The following is a 7,269-nucleotide window of genomic DNA, read 5'->3' on the forward strand; positions in this document are numbered from 1 at the left end:
AGAACTGGAAAACATACGTCCCCATAAGAACTTGTTCACTAGTGTTCACAGCAGTATATTCGTAACCACCCCAAAGTGGAAGCAGCCCCAATACCCATCAACGGACGCGTGGATAAACACAGTGCCGTCTACCCACACGCGAAGGAGCACTTGGCAATGGAAGGAGAGGAAGGGCTGACGCTGTACAACACGGATGGAAACACCGCGCTCACTGAAAGGAGCTGAACGTTGGGACCACGCACTGTCACCCCACTCACAGAGCACGCCCAGGAGAAGCGAGTCTGTGGAGACGGCCAGTAGGAGAGTGGTTGCCAAGAGCTGGGCATGGGGCGATGGAGAGTGACTGCTCGTGGGGATGGGTTTTTCTGGGGGGGGGGTTGACAAAAATATTCTGGAGTTAGGTGGTTAGAGATGGTCGCTCAGTCTTGTGAATATCCTCACACCACTGAATGGTCCACATTAAAAGGGCACTTATATGGCACGTGAATTCTATCCCAGCTGACAAAATAAATAATGAAGTGTGAGAGGAAGAAGCCGCAGCTGTGGGCGGGCCCGTGGGTGGGGGCTCCACAGTGTCAGTGCGTGACAGTGACCAGACCCCGTCGGTGACAGGAATCCTGATGGTTCAGAAATCGCTCACCTCGGGCTGCTACCCGGCCCTGTTGCCAGGCAGCGAGCCCCGTGGCGGTGGACAGAGTTGGCAAAGCCGGGTTCCGATTACTGCCAGGCAGAACTGCTGGCGAGATGATCCATGCAGAGGGTTGACTGTAAGAACCCTTCCTGGGTCTAAAGCACCATCGTTTCACAGCAGGTGGACCGTGTCTGTGTCTCCTCGGTTACACCAAAGCACCGAGAGGCAGGGCCCTTCCTGATCATGCCATCGGTCACATCCCACCACGGAGAAAGTCCTCGGGAAAGGCCGGCACCAAACCCACCGTGTGAGCGCCCTGCATCGGCCCAGGGGGCGGCCTGACTTACGGACTGTGGCTTCTTTTTTTTAAGATTTTAATTTATTTTTTAGAGAGAGGGGAAGGAAGGGAGAAAGAGAAGGAGGAAAGCATTGTTGGTCGCCTCTCGTGCGCCCCCTACTGGGGGCCTGGCCCGCAACCCAGGTGTGTGCCCTGACCAGGGATTGAACAGCAACCTTTCAGTTTGCACGCAGGCTGGCGCTCAGTCCACGGAGCCACGGCAGCCTCACCAGCTTTACTGTGAGCACTTCAAACATGCACAGAGCACAAAGAACCGTGTAATTGACCCCACGTGCCCACCGCCGAGCTCCAATAATTATCTGCGTTTGGCCATTTCTGTGTCAGCCTCTCATTGCCTGTTGTCCCAACGCAATTTCCTAAAATAAAATTCAAAGATCGTGCTGCTTTTTCTCTCCGCTCTCCACACCGCCATATCTCACTGGGTTGGGCATTGCAGTTCGGCCTTTTGGCCGACAGGGAAGGAAAAGGAGAGTCAAGCACTGGGAGAGCCACCAGCGGCCATCCCTTTGTGACAGAGTGCTGACTCAGTGTCAGGCCCTGCAAAGCAGATCCACTGTTGTCCCCAACTCACAGCCGATGACACCGAGGCTCAGAGACACTGGGGATGTGCTCCGAGTCACGGCTGGTCGGTGGCAGAGCCCATTTGCATGCCTGAGACCGGACAGCCCTCCAAAGCTGCCCCTGGGCCTCTGGCGGCGGGTCCTGAGGCCCGTGGAGAGTGAGCCCCAGGTCCCTCAGAGCCCTGAGCGAACCACCTCACCTCGGGAGACAGAGTGGCTGCTCATGCCTTGTTCCCCACAATGTCCTCGAGAAGGACAGGAGCCGAGGACGCTGAGGCAAGACAGGGCCCGCCGGCTGCTTGGGGAGCCGTGGGGAGTTACAGTCACGATGCATCACTGGTCCGGGTTGGGGCGCTGTCCAACGCGTTTGGGTGGGTGACAGGTGGCCGGGTGTGTGGGCTGTGATGTAACAAACTGCTGTGGCTGCTGAGTGGCCGGGGACTGACTAACTTACTGTCCACGGCCTCTAATCTGTCCACTGCAGGTGAGGGTGGGTATGGCCGTCCCGCCGCCACCATCACAGCCAGATGGCCAGGCACCAAGTGCCAGCCAGGCCCAGGTCGCCACCCCGTGCAGCTGCCACTCACCTTAGCCTGGTCCAGATGGACGGCCGGGAGGGCCTGGCACCAGAAGAAATGCAAGGTGAACCTGCAAGCAGGGCGCTCGGCGTGTGGAAAAGTGGCTTCTTCTTTTGACCACAGAAGCAGTGGAGCAAGTGATCATATATTGGGGACCCACACAGTGCCAGGTCAATGTATACTCCTTGATTATATCTCACTGAATCTTCCCAACAGCCCAGCCAGATGGGTGTCACTCATTCATTCTAACACCCTGAGTGTCTCCTGGGCACCACTACTCCTGCATCCTTTCACAGACGAGGGAGCCGGGGCTCAGAGATGCCCGACTCCCCCAGCAGGGCTGGAGCTGGTCCTTGCAGCCGCCTCCAGGTGAATCAGAAGAGGGGGCTTCTGGGAACTGCTTCCTCTCAGCAGGACACATGGCTTGGCAGGGGGAGCGCCCCTGGCTGGGACCCCAGCTTTGCCCCTAAGAATTGCCCCACCCCAGAGGGGTGGCCCCGGGGGTCCCTCCCATGCCTCCCTCCCCTGGCACAGGTCTCAAGGGGGGGGGTCACCTTAAGGCACTCTTTCACAACCTCTACTCGCTAAAGCAGACATTTCTGGTCTTAAAAAGTAGACTGCAAGAGCTCTTACGGAACAGTGGGCAGGAAGAGCCCAGGAGGGCGGGGGGCTGAAGTAAAGGGCCTGATGACAGTTGTCGGAGGGGACAGGGACAGATGCTGAGCTCTGTGCCACTGGGGCAGGGGCACGCGAGTGGCACTCGGTGCAGAGGTGACTGCAGCCTTGCCTGGTCCATGTGAGCCCTGTATTCTAGGCGTGAAGTGTTCCATGGAAAAGGATGAAGTTGTTTTAGGCTGCCTTAAAGGTGGCTGGGTATATGCTACTAAGGGGAAAATTTAAGAAAAAGTTTCTAATGAGAATCATTGAGAAATGGAAGGGGCTGCCTTACAGATAGTGAGGTTCCCATCGTGGGAGGTGTTCAAGCAAGGGCAGGCCAGCCATCTGCTTAGGCTCCGTGGGTGTGCATGGCCTCATGGCAAGGGAACTTCCCAGTGGGGACACTCACGGATTCTAATTTGTTTGACAAACCCACTGAGGTTATTGAATGAAGCCATTGTCCCCAAATTCCTTCAGTGCAAACGCCAGTCCCTGTATTCAGGCCTTCAGTACATGAAGGGGCCTAGAGAGTGGGACCAGGCCCTGAGGAAGGAAGAGGAGGGTGGCTGGAGGGAGGCACGTCTGCCGGCCCATACAGGGAAGCCAGTGTTCCGGGAGCTGTTGCCAGCTGTCACCCCAAACTTGTTGTTCCCAGGAGCCAGGGCAGGTCCTTGGTGCAGCTGAGCTTGTTTTCCTGCAACCAGTGATGGGCATCACCTGTTGGATAAGAGCAGGGGACCCCGTGCATGGTCTGAGCACCCCAGATTATTTAGACCGGTCACTATAACAGGGACACACTCCTGCACCATCTGGCAGAGCTGCGCCGTCCCAGCCCCCCAGGATTCTGAGCACCCAGCACAAGGCCAGGCAGAAGGTCTCTGGTGCTCGTTGGCTGAATCAGTGCACAGCCACAGCGAGGATGAAGGAGAACCCGCCCAGCACGTTGTGCCCGCAGGCTCTGCAGCGCCCCCAGAGGCACTCGGAGTGGTCCTCGCGGCCCTGGCGTCTCCCGCCTGCCACGGTGGGTGGGAGCCGGCCCAGGGACTTTCCCGGGTTAACGTTCGTGAAACGCATGGGTGCTGGTGGTGGCCTTCTTTACTAAGTGGCTTTGGGTTCACTTTGCATTTTGGGAGAGGGTGTCACATAGTTTAAAAAATCACTATCTTGTCATTTAATTTGCATAACCTTATATATCGCAAGCGAAGTTAAATTTGTGCTGGGGCTACTCCTCCTGAGTTCACATATGCGAACCATCTACAACTCTTACACGGTGGTTGTTTCTGATTGGTAGCATTTTTCATGTCTGAGCGCGGTAACTCACAGTCGTGGAAGTTGCATGTTTCTCAGCAACAGCCGGGGCCCTGGAGTCCAAGACTGGCAGCATGCAGAGTTCCTTGCCCATCCGGGGTGTCTGGGGCTGTCCAGGGGGCCAGGGAAGAAGCCCAGTCAGCTCTGGCCCGCTCTCCTATTGTTTTTGAGAGAAGGGAAGGGAGGGAGAGAGAAACATCGATTGGTTGCCTCTCGTGTGTGCCTGACCAGGGATTGAACCCACAGCCCAGGCATGTGCCCTGACCTGGAATCAAACACATGACCCTTCAGTTTCTGGGATGACGCTCCAACCAACTGAGCCACGCTGGACAGGGCTGGAATCGTTCTTATTTAATCTGTTTTATACCTCGCAAATCCTATGCGAGATTTCCATTGAGCAAGAGTTTGTCAATAAAAAGACTGGAACACTCACTTCTAGTCCAAAGTGCTCACCTTGCCAGTGAGGAAGCCACCACTGGGTCAGGAGTCAGCTGTTCTGGACACACACGTGCCCCCCCCAAGCACACACACCACATCTCTGGGTGTCCCGCCTGCACAGGTGGGCGGCAGCACAGTGCTGGGTGCCGGTCCTGGTCCGGGTGCCGAGTCCTCGGACAGTACTGAGCTGCAGCCTGCCTCAGTTTCCCCATCTGTAAAGTGAGGACAACACTCGCAGTGGCTCTCTCCTGGGGCTATGGCGAACCTTCGGTGAGATAATTCTTGTGAAGAGCGTAGGGGAGTGTCAGGCACTGGGCTCAATAAAAGTTAATTATTATTCTTTGGCTTGGGGCCTGTTACCAATTAGCTGTTCAATTAACTTTCCTCCCCTTCCCAGCCCTGAGGACTCTGCCGGGCCTGGGAGCTGAGCACCCCCTTAGTCAGAAGCCCGCGTGGAGACAGAACCCTGTGCTCCTCCCTCCCTCCGGGGAGCAACGTCGCCCAGGCGCCCAGACCTGGCAGAGCCCCAGCTGCCGCAGACAGCGCCTCCCTGCCTGGCCCGGAGTGGCTCTCTCTGTGACAGCGAGACAGGCACAGGGGCACAGGCCTGCCTTCGCCTTCTCCATGGGCACCTTTCCTCTTCGCCCCTCCCCACTACGCCCCTGGCACCTGCTGTCCTTGACTTCCCCGCCCAAGGCAGAGCTGCGTGGACCCACCCTCTGCCCTCAGGCCCTCTGTCCACCCCACCCCCACGCTTCTCCTCAGTCCCTGATCTCCTTAGACAAGGGGCCTGACTTGGTAGCCAGAGGGAAGAGGGGTCTGGCATTCTGCACCCCACGAGGCCCACAGACTTGCAATTTTAAGCCTCGTCTCTGACCCTCTGGGAGGCTGGGTGGGGAACCGGAACCAGGGCAAGCCGCTGGGCTCTGGACTGGGAGGGAGCAGGGCCGAGTGCTCCTCCCTGCACGCCAGGCAGAGCAGGCCCTGGCTGGTCCAGGCCGGGATGGAGCGGGAACCAACAGCCGAGCCCTGTCCTTTCCCACTGGACCGTTAAGGTCCCCGGGAGGAAGAACACCAGAGTCCTCAATGGGCACGGTGGGTCCCTGAGGTGTAGACCACCAGCCTCCGGGCGGTGAAAACCTGCCCTGGTGGTCCCTGGCTCCGCCCACTCTGCAGGAGGAGGATGCGCAGACCCAGGCCTGGGCCCAGCCTCCGCCCCTGTGCTGGCCTTTCCGCCTGCCTCTGCCCTCTTCGCTCCCCTGGACACAGCCATAGCCAAGTTCTCCCAGTTCCTGAAACCTCCTCTTACGCTTTCCTCCATGGGCATTGCCCGAAGACGGCTCCCCTGCACTTCCTGTGCACAGCCCCCGGCCCTCCCCTGGCCATCTGTCCTTCCGGCACTGGTTCCCCAGGACTGTGGAGGCCCACTGCTCTAGACCCTTCCCAGGTCTTCGTTCCGGCCTCGCCAAATTAGCACAGTCCTGAAGGTCGGCCCCTGTGGTGGCACCGTCCCCTCCAGCTGACCTTGCCTGACCTTGTCCTGACCTCGTCCTGATCTTGCCTCCTTCTGCTGGCCCCGTCTCAGCTGCCTGCTGTGTCAGCCCCTCCCTCAGCCCGCCCCTCCAACACAGATATTCTCAGGGGGACAGGCCACTCACAGGTCTCGGATGACGCCTGCATCGAGTCCTTTCCAAGCCTCTTTGCTGACCTTCTGTCCAAACCTCCTGCAAGCCTGGGACCTGCAGATTCAATCACAGTGGCTCAGGGGCCTCACCCTTGCAGGAAGGCACCGCCGTCCCTGGGCCCACCCTCAGTGGTGAGGGCACCGCGGGCTGCCCCCTCCCATGTCCCCAGTGCCCCTCCACCTCCACAGAACAGTCGGCCGAGCCCTACGACCCCAGCTAAGCCACCTTTGGGTCTGTGTTCCTCCCCATTGCCCTCCTGTCCCCCACCGAGCCTTGGTGCTGCTGGCAAAGTGACCTCGATTGAGCAGACCCACCGCCCCATGAACCCCACAGTCTGTGCACAAGATCGAGGGCCCTCCGGGGGCCCTTCAGCCCACTGCGCCTGGCCCTCCGGCCTCTGTGCCCCTCTGCGCCTCCCCTCCTGGTCCCTGCTTCTCGGTGCCTCCTCTTCGCACGGGCTGCTCCCTCTGCCCAGGGTGCGCCTCCTGCCTCGCCTGCCTGGGGCTCTCCTCTTCGCCCCTCCTAACCCCCCAAGGAGCCCCGCTCGGCAGGCCCACTGGGTCACGGTGTCCTAAGTCCCTGGCTTCTCTGCCCCATGGTGTCCACCCCAGCCCTGGGGTCACCTGCACAAGATCTCACCTGTGAGAGAGATCACCTGACCTCCCTTCGTGTCCCCAGCCCTGGGCAGGAACCAGCACATAGTGGCCGGTGGCCCTGAGTCCTGGCTGTGGACAGAAAGGGGGTCCCAAGAGGGACCCGGAGGTCAAGCAGCAGAAAGAATGACCCCCCCACCCCCATCAGGAGCCTGAGAACTTGGTCAATACTGCCTAGGGCGGCAGTGAGCTTCCCAATTAATTAGTGAACCATGCAAAGCTCTTTGAACATGAAACGCACTTTATACATGCTAAGTATTATTATTAAAAAGTAAAAACTTCTCTCATATGCCAGGCTGGAGAGCCCCAGGCTAGTCTCAATAAAATGAACGAATGCAGAAAATTAAGCAATTAAAAGGTGATATTTCAGGATTTGCAAAAAGCCAAAAGTACCAAATTGC

At 58.4% G+C, this 7,269-nt stretch overlaps 1 long non-coding RNA gene across 1 annotated transcript; it reads right to left on the reverse strand.

Moving 5' to 3' along the window:
• Positions 1 to 3,401: 3,401 nt before the first annotated feature.
• On the reverse strand, positions 3,402 to 4,608 carry LOC128627684 (uncharacterized). Its single transcript, XR_008391962.1, has 3 exons — positions 4,546 to 4,608; positions 4,106 to 4,249; positions 3,402 to 3,501 (listed from the first exon to the last, which is right to left on the reverse strand). It is a non-coding gene; the product is annotated as an uncharacterized LOC128627684 (long non-coding RNA).
• Between the last annotated feature and the right edge of the window lie 2,661 nt (positions 4,609 to 7,269).

Source organism: Artibeus jamaicensis, unplaced genomic scaffold, assembly GCF_021234435.1.
Source record: "Artibeus jamaicensis isolate MK-2021 breed Jamaican fruit bat unplaced genomic scaffold, CSHL_Jam_final contig_465, whole genome shotgun sequence".
Classification (NCBI taxonomy): domain Eukaryota; kingdom Metazoa; phylum Chordata; class Mammalia; order Chiroptera; family Phyllostomidae; genus Artibeus; species Artibeus jamaicensis.